At 40.7% G+C, this 12519-nt stretch overlaps 1 long non-coding RNA gene across 9 annotated transcripts in view; it reads right to left on the bottom strand.

Annotated features, from left to right (window-relative positions):
* The window catches only part of LOC100614699 (uncharacterized), a 112070-nt gene that overhangs the window by 63775 nt on the left and 35776 nt on the right, over nucleotides 1-12519 (bottom strand). For 4 of the 9 annotated variants that reach the window (XR_010154684.1, XR_010154687.1, XR_010154682.1 and 1 more), the window contains exons 3-4: nucleotides 3593-3729; nucleotides 2343-2506 (exon numbers count right to left, since the gene is read on the bottom strand). This is a non-coding gene — a long non-coding RNA (uncharacterized LOC100614699). Of the gene's footprint in view, nucleotides 1-2342; nucleotides 2507-3592; nucleotides 3730-6196; nucleotides 6263-6863; nucleotides 7041-7128; nucleotides 7301-7630; nucleotides 7762-12519 lie in introns of all 9 variants that reach the window. The other 5 variants (XR_010154680.1, XR_010154685.1, XR_010154679.1 and 2 more) reach the window with 4 other exon arrangements.

Here is a 12519-nt window from a genome sequence, read left to right as displayed (position 1 = left end):
AACAAAGGTATAGGACAAACACTACCTAATTTCAAAACTCATTATAAACCTACAGTAATCAAGACAGTGTGCTATTGCCATTGAAGGGGAAAAGTAGATCAAAAGGACAGAATAAGGAATCCAGAAGTAAACCTATGCACACACGGACAACTGATTTTTGACAATGATGTAAAGACTATTCAGTGGAAAAGTAAATAGTCTTTTCAACGAATGGTTCTGTAATAAGTAGATATCCATATACATACACAAAAATAAACTGTAATCCATATATCACAACATATACAAAATCAACTCAAACTGAATCTGAGACCTAACTATAAAATCCAAATGTATAAACTCCTACAAGAAAAGACAGGAGTAAATCCTTGTGACTGTGAGTAGGTAAACATTTTTTAGATAGGACATCAATAAAAACATCTTAACCCTAAATACAAAAATTATAAATGGCACTTCCTCAAGGTTAAAAATTTCTGCTCTTCTAAAAGCCACTGTTGAGAGAATGAAAAGATAAGTCAATGACTGGGAAAAAGTATTTGAAAAATCGTATAACTGACAAAGAATTTATATCCAGAATATATAAAATCATTTAAAAGTAAAAAGTAAACAGACACTCCAATAAATAAATGGGAAAATAATAGAAACAGAAACTTTACCAAAGAATATATACAAATGGCAAGTAATCACATGAAAAGATGTTTAACAATAATAGTCATTAAGAAAATGTAGGCCAGGTGCAGTGGCTCATGCCTGTAATCCCAGCACTTTGGGAGGCCGAGGTGGGCGGATCACGAGGTCAGGAGTTTGAGACCAGCCTGGCCAACATGGTGAAACCTTGCCTCTACTAAAAATACAAAAATGAGCCAGGTGCAGTGGTGGGTGCCTGTAATCCCAACTATTCAGGAGGCTGAGGCAGGAGAATTGCTTGAACCCAGGAGGCAGAGGTTGCAGTGAGCTGAGATTATGCCACTGCACTCCAGCCTGGGTGACAGAGCAAGACAATGTCTTGAAAAAAAAAAGTAAATTAAAACTCTAATGAGATATTACTATGCACCCATGAGAATGGCTAAAGTAAAAAAGACTGACCATACCAAGCTTTGGCAAGGTTGTGGAGAATGGAATTCTCATATACTGCTGATGGGAATGAATAAGGAATGGTACTACCACTTTGGAAAACAGTTTGGCAGTTTCTTACAATGTTAATCTCACATCTACCACATGATCCAGCCATTGGACTCCTAGTATTTACCCTAGAGAAAGAAAGCATGTGTACATATAAAGACATTTACACAAATGGTTATGGCAGCTTTATTTAGAAGAACCCCAAACTGAAAACTACCTACTGTCCATGAAAAAGTGAATGGATAAAACAAATTGTGGTATATCCATATACTACTTAGCAATTTTAAAAAGGAATTATTCAATCATGCAACAATAAAGATAAATCAAAAAGTTAATAGGCTGAATGTAAGAAGCCAGACCAAAAAAATACATACTGTATGATGCCATTTACATAAAATTATAGGAAATGTAAATCAATCTACAATGACAGAAGAGCAGTGGTTGCCTGGAAATGGAGAGAGATAGGAGGGACATGGAAGCTGGAGGGAGACAAGTAGGTGGGATGATTACAAAGGGGCAGGAAAATGCTTTTTGGGGTGATGGATATGTTCATTACTTTGACTATGGTGTTGGTTTCATTGGTGCATACATATGCCAAAGCTTACTAAAGTAAAGGCTTTAAATATACTTAGTATATTTCATATCAAACATACCTCAATAAAGCATCTGAAATATACTTGTATTTTTCTGAGATTTGATGATACTGAATTAATCAGGAGAACAATTCCCACTAACATGACCTTGTCACATTAGCAGATGGACACTATGTCTTATCAAGTCGTTCACACTATATATGTCCACAACAGAAATAATCATTTGAAATGAGGTGTATCTAAATATGTAGAGAAAGTTGATGTGCATTTCCTTCTGAAGTTCAAAACTAAAATGTAATAACTTGGTAAAATAAAGTGATATTTAAGAATACCTGGCTATTTTAGACAACATGGTTATGTATCATTATAATAGGATAAATTCTAGTGTAATTGTCATTTATTAAAATAACAAATTTTTAAATGGGCATTTTAAACTAACACTTCAAAAATTATTGGCTACTACAAAATTTTACCATAGAATGTATAAAAGCCTCACTACCAAGTAAGAGTCTACCTGATAAACCTCTTCTCCAAAGGTGATATCAAAATAGCTTCTCTACTTTTAGATTATTTTGTGAACCTCACAAGTGCTTTTCTACAACATGCTTCCGTTCACATCTATGAGCTCACCTGAGACAGGCATCACATCCCACCAGGAATGGAAGTGCTAGAGGTTTCCTGAGAACTGCTGACCTTCAAATATGGAGTGGAAGCTTCAGCAGCCATCATGACCCACATCTTCAAAACTTGCCTCCTTCAGACACCTGATATCAGCTCAATTACCCGATGAAGAACTGCAAAGAGAAAGAGAGAATCCAGCAATCACTGTGCTTTACTGGAGCAACTATAAGCCTGGCGCCATGCTGGGTACTAGGTTAGTGACCAGTGGCACTGATACAATTGGGTAGTGATCATAACAACCAGGAAGTATAATGGCTTTCTCACTGGGGCCTTTTCATCTTTCTTTGTCTGTCTCATAACAAATTTAAAAAGAAATAGGAAATTGCTTGAATCCATACAAGCATCCATCATCCAGTAATAACCACAGGGCTATCTATCATCTTGCATGTGTATCACTGCAGGTTCCAGCAATCCTGTAGGTGAGCATTCTTCTCCCCATTCTACAGAGGGGGAAGCTGGGTTCAGCGAGTCTTTACCTCTCTCGTCCTCCTGTGTTCCACCTTTACAAGGAAAGTAGCCCCAGGACACCTCGAGCAGGACACCACACTCACTGGGGCCAGGAGGGTCCCAGCTTTCTCATGAGACTGCTAAGGCAACTTGTTACAAAGTGGGAACGAGGCAACTTGGATCTGGCATCCCTTTGTCCCCCACACCCTAGGGAGGTTCAGTCCCCAACCACAGAGCACCCACACCCTCAGCTGAGTCCTAAACACCTGAAGGCAGGACCTTGCTTTTCTTGCCAGGCTATGTTGGTCTATATTAAAAAGTTGTCACTCCCCAGCACTTTGGGAGGCCAAGGCTGGCGGATCACTTGAGGTCAGGAATTTGAGACCACCCTGGCCAACATGGTTAAACCCCATCTCTACTAAAAATAGAAAAATTAGCCAGGCATTGTGGTGGGCACCTGTAATCCCAGCTACTCAGGGAGGCTGAGGCACTAGAATTTCTTGAACCTGGGAGGCGGAGGTTGTAGTGAGCCGAGATCGTACCACTGCACTCCAGCCCAGGCGACAGAGTGAGACTCCATCTCAAAAAAAAAAAAAAAAAGTCATAACTCAAGGATGCCCACTTTCACCACTTCTATTCAACATAGTACTGGAAATCCTAGCCAGAGCAATCAGACAAGAGAGGGGAGGAAGTCAAACTGTTGCTATTCACCAATGATATGATCATATACCTAAAAAACCCAAAAGACTTACCCAAAAGGCTCCTAGATCTGATACACGAATTCAGTAAAGTCTCAGGTTACAAAATCAATGTAAACAAATCAGTAGCACTGCTATACACCAATGACCAAGCTGGGAATCAATCAAGAACTCAATCCTTTTTACAACAGCTGCAAAAAAAAGAAAACAAAAAAATAAACCTAGGAGTATACTTAACCAAGGAGGTGAAAGATCGCTACGAGGAAAACTACAAAACACTGCTGAAAGAAATCATAGGTGACACAAACAAATGGAAACACATCCCATGCTCATGGGTGGGAAGAATTAATATTGTGAAAATGACCATACTGCCCAAAGCAATCTACAGATTCAATGCAATTCCCATCAAAATATCAACATTTTTCACAGAACTAGAAAAAATCCTAAAATTCATATGCAACCGTAAAACAGCCCATATAAGCTGGGTACAGTGGCTCATGCCTGTAATTCCAGCATGTTGGGAGGCCAAGGTGGGTGGATCACCTGAGGTCAGGAGTTCGAGACCAGCCTGGCCAACATGGTGAAACCCATCTCTACTAAAATACAAAAATTAGCTGGGCCTGGTGGTGGGCACCTGTAATCCCAGCTACTTGGGAGGCTGAGGCAGGAGAATTACTTGAACCTGGGAGGTGGAGGTTGTGGTGAGTGGAGATTGTGCCATTGCACTCCAGCCTGGGCAACAGAGTGAGACTCCATCTCAAACAAACAAACAAAAACCTGCCCAGCCCACATAGTCAAAGTAATTCTAAGCAGAAAGAACAAATCTGGAGGCATCACATTACCAGACATCAAATTATATTACAAGGCTATAGTTACCAAAACAGCATGGCACTGGTATAAAAGTAGGCACTCAAACTAATGGAAAAGAATGGATAACCCAGAAAATAAAGCCGAATACTTATAGCGAACTGATCTTTGACAAAGCATACTAAAACATAAATTGAGGAAAGGACCCCTATTCAATAAATGGTGCTGGGAAAACTGGCTAGCCACTTGTAGAAGAATGAAACTGGATCCCCATCTCTCACGTTATACAGAAGTCAATTTAAGATGCATCAAACACTTAAATCTAAGACCTGAAACCATAAAAATTCTAGAAGATAACATCAGATAAACTCTCGTGGACATTGGCTTAGGCAGAGAATTCATAACTAAGACCCCAAAAGCAAATGCAACAAAAACAAAAATAAATAAATGGGACCTAATCAAAAAGTTTCTGCACAGCTAAAAAAAAATTAAGCAGAGTAAACAGACAACCCACAGAGTGGGAGAAAATACCCTCAAACTATGCATCCAACAAAGGACTAGTATCCAGAATATACAAGAAACTCAAATCAGCAAGAAAAAACAAATAATCCCATCAAAAAGTAGGCAAAGGACATGAATAGACATTTCTCAAAAGAAGATATACAAACAGCCAACAAATATATGAAAAAATGCTCAATATCACTAATCATCAGGGAAATGCCAATTAAAACCACAATGAGATACCACCTTATGCCTGCAAGAATGGCCATAATTAAAAAGTCAAAAAACAATAGATGTTGGCATGGATGTGGTGAAAATGGAGCACTTTTACACTGCTGCTGGGAATGCAAATTAGTGCAACCACTATTGAAAACAGTATGGAGATTCCTTAAGGAACTAAAAGTAGATTTACCATTCGATCTAGCAATCCCACTACTATCTACCCAAAGGAAAAGAAGTAAGTATATGAAAAAAACACATGCAAATGCATGTCCATAGCAGCACAATTCGCAATTACAAGGATATAGAACCCAACCAAAGTGCCCATCAACCAAAGAGTGGATATAGAAAATGTGGCATATATATACACCACGGAATACTATTCAGCCATAAAAAGGAATGAAATAATGTCTTTTGCAGCAACTTGGATGGAACTGGAGGCCATTATTCTAAGTGAAATAACTCAGGAATGGAAAACCAAATACCATATGTTCTCACTTATAAGTGAGAGCTAAGCTATGAAGATGCAAAAACATATAGAGTGATATAATGGACTGTGGGGACACGGGAAGGGGGACATTGTGAGAGTAGTGAGGGATAAAAGACAATATATTGGGTACCATATATACTGCTGAGATGACAGGTACACCAAAATCTCAGAAGTCACCACTAAATAACTCATCCATGTAACCAAAAAAACACCTGTGCCACAAAAACTATTGAAATTTTTAAAAAAATTAAAAAAGAAAAAAACAATAAAAAGTTGTCACGGTTGCCATAATGATTTCAGGTTTCTATGGCAACCACCATGCTCAGGCTGGTCCTGCATACCAGAAATGCCTCCACACAGCCCTCCCTTCTGGCTCTTGCCTTTTCCTGAAAGCAAAACACCTTCAGTCTTCAGGCCACCACCTGAGAAATATTAAGAATTAGAGGAATTAACCCCATACAAGGGTGATTTGTGGAATTCTGCCCAGTTTGGTGAAACAAAGCATCTCCCCATTGTCAGGAGTTTTGCTTGCTTTAAAAGTGACAGTAGGGAAGTACCATCACTACACAGAGACCGAGGGAGGTATCCTAAGGCTCTTTGAGACGAACTAGCCCTCTGAGGGTGATGTGTAAAACACATACCGTGAAGCAATTAGCTATCCATGGCAGAAAACTAAGAGACTGTCCATAATCATGTGACTGAATAACCTAGGAAGATTAAAAAAAAAAAAGTCATGTAAGGAATCTTAAAGTTATTTCAGGGAAGCAGGGCTAGAATATTATACTTATTTAGCTGGCAGAAACTCATTCAATTGAGTCATATATTGGGATACCCTGGGAAATTTTTATCCTCTGTTCCTGGTATTTTCTCCTATATGGAGGCACATCCATGACAAAAACAGTTCTAGCTTCTCTATACACTCTCTGTGCACTCACTCCTTCTCTATGGCAAAAATCACTTATGTGATTAGTACTTCAAAGGAGAACCAGGGGTTGCACAGCCCAGGCTCTCTCCCTTCAAAATTCTTAGTAGTAATAAGCAGTTAGCCAGCATATGTTCTGCTATGTCCCTTGGGGGTTGGGGGATAGGTCTAACAGTGGGCCTGCAGCTCTTCTCCCCTTTTCTCTTTTTGCTGGCACCCCAACTATTACTATGTTCTTACTCCAAAATGCTTGGGACTTAAAGGGGTTCCCAAAATATACCCCTTGTACAAGTCTGAGCTCTAAGCCAACTAAAAAATATGCAAAAATGATAAAGAAAGCAATACATTGACTCTATTCTTTATAAAGGTGAAATTGGAAAAAGTACCTCAGATCTGCTGAGAAGACATTTCTTCTTAATGAACCCCAGAGTTGGACAGACTTATCCACTAAGTGGTGCTGTGTGGGGACAGTCAAGAAAGTCAAACACTGCAGTGTACATTGCTATCTGGTAGAGTCCTGTCTATGTGTGCTGAAGGAAAGTAGCTTCCTTGCAAGGTTATCCCTATAGCAGATAAAATAGTTTCAGGACACTTTTTTGAGAAACACTTCTCAAAGTGAATAAATACCCCTTGTTCTGATTAAATACTCACCTAGCAACCTTGTAAGAATATGGTTTTTCATGTGGCTCATGGAGCCATTCGTAGCAGCAGCCTCTCAACTTTTTAACCTGTGTAACTGCAGTGAAGCCTCATTTCATGGAGGGGAATTAGAAGTAGGTTCCACATTCCAAGAGTGGGGTAAAATCATATATCATGAAAATTCCTTTGAAAATCCATTTGAGAAGGAATTGAGGAAATTTTCAGAAACTGACACCCATACATAAACCCACATGCAGACTATGGCAAAAATTATAACAAAGTCCCACCAAGTCTTCATGGATAATAGAATCCCTATATTATCCAATGATAACAGACTGCAGAAAAGGAGGAAGAGTACACCCAAACCACGGATAACCATTTCTGCTTAATAAAGCATCCCAAACATTAGCCATTTATTATCTCTCAAGATTCTGAGTATTGACAGGCTCATTTGGGTGTTATTCTGTTCTATATGGTGTCTGCCACCCAGGGCTGCCTCTCCCTGTGCTGTCACCTTAATCATCTGGAGGCTTCACTCGTTTGGTTCATCCAAAAGAGATCACTTGCATGGATGATGACTGGTGCTGGCACCTGCTGAGAGTTCACATGGGGCTGTTGACCAGACCAGAGCACCTTGGTCCTACCCTATATTGCAACACCATGTATAGGATTGCCAGATGAAATACAAAAGACTCATTAACTTTGAAATCCAGAAAAATAACTAGTACTTTTTAGTATATGTGACACATAATATAATTTTGTTTTTTTTTTAATTCAAACTTAAATGGGCATCTTGTGTTTTCATTTGCTAAATCTGACCATCCTATGGGATAAGCCTCTGAATTTGTAAGTTAAAAACCATCTGAGATAATACTTCCAATGGGGCAGAACTGGGGAAAATGGGATGATCAGATGAAAAACTAACACAAAATCTGGGAATAAAACAAACGAAAAACCCTGGAAATAACAATAAAAGCTAGTCAGAAAAGTAAAGAGGAAATGGGCACTCACATACACTGTTGGCATCAAATGGACATATCTGGTTCTATGGCCATATTATTATGATTTAATGACTTCAATGGCCTTTGTACAGAAGTCCTATTACCACCAACAAGAGAGTTTCAGCTGAGGGTTTACAAAAGGCTCATCAATGTGACTCTGATTTGCATCCTGATTAGGGGCCCTGGCTGAGAGGGCAGGTTAAGTTGTCACATGAGTTCCCTGTTCCAGGGAAGAAACACAGCTTCTACTTATGAAGCAGGTTGTTCAGAGGGTCCTAGCTCCAGGTTCTTCATGTTAGCGTCTGGATTTAATCTCATGACAGCCCTGCTAGTGAGGTATCAATATCCTCTCTTCATGGATGTATGTGACTACAAAACAGATACTGCTAACCACAGAGCTAGATGGTAAAGAGGTTGGTCACCAGGTCCACTGCCAGAGCCAGGGACAGAACCTACCAGCCTAGGTACCTTGAATTGCTAGTGAGGGATCTTTAGCAAATTTATCAGGATACGTGCTGCTGCGAGGTTTATCTCTGTTCTCCCTGTGTTTACCCTTTCTACAGGAGGAAGCCAGCCTTTGTGCCCCCTCCCCTTGTCTGAAGGGAGGTTTATGGCAGGGCCAGAAGCAGAAGCAAAGGCCCCTCACCTGCCTGTGCCTTTGAGGACACAGAAAGGGGACAGGCGGGAGACTTCTTCAGGCAGGGATGAGATTGGATGTCCACAAGTCCCTCCAGGAGTAGAGACCTGAGCACTGTTCCATATCAATGCTTGAAGTAGCTCCACGGCTGTCTATTGTGGTTAGGAGTATGTGTTTTGTAGCATCTTGTCATGGTAGATTTTCTAGTTTGAACCAAGAGGTAGAAGAACATGAGTACTGCTCTATATCAATGCTTGAGGTGGATCCAGCCATGAGACAGATTTTCTTGTTTGGATGGAAGAATGGATGAAGCAGGGTGGGCGGCAGGGGGCTGAAGGCAACAAGCCAGCTAGAAAAATGGCCAGTCTGAAGTAGCTGGGACATGTAAGTGATGATGGCTATGGCCTCTTCAGGCTGTGTCTGGATGATAAGTTGCCATAGGAACATTGCTTTGTCAAAGAGCATGAACATTAAAAGCTAGCCTGATTAAATTTTAAAATCTTTTATACTAATGTCTCCCAACAAAATACAGGATGAAAGTACCTGTTTTACTAGGTCTGTGCAAATAATGTATTTCACAACATTATTACTTTTCACTTTTCCCTATCTTATTTCTTTATGAATGGCATATGCCTTAGTTCGTTTGCACTGCTGTAACAAAATACCTGAGACTAGGTTATTTATAATGAACAGAAATGTATTGGGTCACAGTTCTGGAGACCGGGGAGTTCAAGATCAAGATGTCAGCATCTTGTGAGGGCTTTCTTGCTGTGTCATCACAAGGTGGAAGGCAAGAGGGCAAGTGAGAGAGTGAAAGGGGGCCAAACTTGCCCTTGTATAACAAAACTACTCCTGTGATAAGAAATCCACTCCTGTGATAATGGCATTAATCCATTCATGAAGGCAGAGCCCTCACGGCCCAATCACTTCTTTTTTTTTTTTTCTTTTTCTTTCTCTTTTTTTTTTTTTTTTGTTTTTTAAAGAGACAGGGCCTCACTCTCTCACCCAGGCTGCAATCATAGTTCACTGTATCCTCAAATTTCAAGTGATTCTCTCTCAGCCTCCCAAGCAGATGGGAACACAGGCACACAGCACCATGCCTAGCTAACTAATCACCTCTTAATTATCTCACATCTTAATACAGATTGAGCATCTCAAATCTGAAAATATGAAATCTGAAATCCTCCAATATCAGAAGCAGTTGAGTGCAAATATAACCTGCAGAAATACTCACTGGAGCATTTCAGATTTTGAATTTTTTGATTTGGGATGCTCAACTGGTAAGTGTAATGCAAATATTTAAAAATCTGAAAGCTAAAACACTTCTAATCCCAAGCATTTTGAAAAAGTTATACTCAACCATACTGTAACAATGGCAATCAAATTTCAACACGAGTTTTGGCTGGGACAAACATTTAAACCATAGCATCTCATCAATGGCCCCTCAAAACTTATGTCCTTTTCACATACAAAATACGTTCATTCCATCCCAATAGCCCCACAAGTCTTAACTCGTTCCAACATCAACTAAAAAGGCCTAAGTCCAGAGTCTTATTTAACTCAACGGAAGGCATGATTCATGCTGAGGCAAATTCCTTTCCAGATGTGAGCCTGTGAAATCAAAACAAGTTATGTGTTTTAAAATACAATGGTGGAACAGGCAATGGATAGACACTCCCATTCCAAAAAGGAGAAATAGACAAGAAAAGAGGGTCCCAATTAAGTCCAAAATTCAACAGGTGAACAACATTAAATTTTAATACTCTAGAATAAGCTTCCTTGACCTCATGTCCCATCTCCTGGACACACTGAGGTGAAATTGGGCCCCCAAGGCCTTAGGCAGCTCTGCCCCTATGTCTTTTCTGGGCTTAGCCCACACAGCAATTCTCATAGGTTGGAGTCTCATGCCTGCAGCTCTCTTAGGCTGGTGTTGCACAGTAGTAGCCCTACAATTCTGGGGTCTCTCAGGCAGTCCACTCCCAAAATTCTACGAGGCATTGTCCCAGTGGGGACTCTCTGCAGTGGCTCTGACCCCACAGTTCTGACTGGAGAGAGCCCTGACTAAGGAAATGCCCAGCAGAATTTCCACATCAAAGCTGAGTTTCCACTGGGCATTGCCCTAGTGAGGGCTCTCTGCTTTTGCTCCACCTCTGCAACAAGTCTCTGCTTGTCCACCAAGGCTTCTGAAACATCTTTTGAAATCTAGGTAGAGGAAGACATGCCCATACAGCTCTTGCATACGGCACACCTGCAGAGTTAGCATCATGTGGATTCCACCACAGTTTATGACTTGTACCTTCCAGTGTGGCAGGTCGAGCTGCACCTTGGCCCATTTGAGCCATGACTGGGGTAGTCAAGAAATGCTGCACTGGAATATGGGGAGCAGAAAATTGAAGCAGCCCTGGGACGTGAGTCCAAAGGTTCTAAGGTCGTCCTCAGCCTCTCTTTTTGACATATTTCCTTCACCCAGGTCTTGGCACTCAGAGCCTGTGATGGGAAGGGTGGCACTGGTAATCTCTGAAGTGACTTTGGGTTCATTCTCCCATTGTTCTGATGAATAGTCCCTGGCTTCCTTCTATCCACACCAATCTCCTTATGAAACGGTCACTTGGAAACATCCTTGGTTTCCTCTCCTGAAAGTGCTCTTTGATTCTCTACCACCAGACTAGGCTGAGAATCCTTTAAATCTCTAAGTTTTGTTCCCCACCCCACCCCCACTTTTTTTTTTTTTTTGAGATGAAGTCACTCTATTGCCCAGGGTGGTGTGCAGTGGTGTGCTCTTGGCTCACTGCAACCTCTGCCTCCTGGGTTCAAGCGATTCTCCTGCCTCAGCCTCCTGGGTAGCGGGGATTACAGGCATGTGCCACCTCATCTGGCTAATTTTTGTAGTTTTAATAGAGATGGGGTTTCGCCATGTTGGCCAGGCTAGTCTCGAACCCCTAATCTCCAGTGATCCACCTGCCTTGGCCTCCCAAATTGCTGGGATTACAGGCGTGAGCTACCGTGCCTGGCTCCCTTTTAATTATAAATTCCATCTTTAAATCATTTTTTTCTCTAGCATTTTACTGTATGCAGTTGAAGGAAGACACACAACATATGGAACGTTTTTTTGTTTAGATGTTTCTTTCACCGATTTCCTAGCTCACTGCTTTTCAACTATGCCGTCCACAAAGCCCTTGTGTGGGCTTGGAAACAATTCAGCCAAGTTCTTTGCCACTTTATAATGAAGATGGCCTTTCCTCCAGTTTATAATACTTTGTTCCTCATTTATATGTGAGACCTCATCAGAATGGCCTTTACTGTCCATATTTCTACGAACATTCTGATCATTACTAGAGGGTCAAAGATTTTACCAAAATATTTGTCAGGGGGAAAGTCAGGAGAGCAAAATCACCAGGTGGCCATCGAGTAAGCCCTGGAGACACAAACTCCTTATCTGAGGAATTTAGAAGTGTAACGAAGAAAGCCAAAAACACCTGGCAACCATCAAACAGGCCATTCTGAGGCAAAATTCCTTATCTGAGGAATTTAGAAGTAATTAAACTTCCCTAGTGCCTAAAGGTTCCAGGCCTCTTTCAAAAATTTTCTAAGTAACTAGAATTTCTATACATCTCTGGAATCCATGCATGTCAAAACTCATTGTACAACCCTTGCTGACATTAAGGAACCAAAATGTCTACAAATGTAATCACTTATTATGACCTACATGGCTAATATGGTCCAAATTACACTTAAGCTCCCACTTTAAGGTCCGTAAATGCTGCA

This window comes from Pan troglodytes, chromosome X (genome assembly GCF_028858775.2).
Source record: "Pan troglodytes isolate AG18354 chromosome X, NHGRI_mPanTro3-v2.0_pri, whole genome shotgun sequence".
NCBI lineage: Eukaryota > Metazoa > Chordata > Mammalia > Primates > Hominidae > Pan > Pan troglodytes.
Note: the sequence above shows the minus strand (reverse complement) of the source record. Positions and strands in the feature narration are given on the sequence as shown.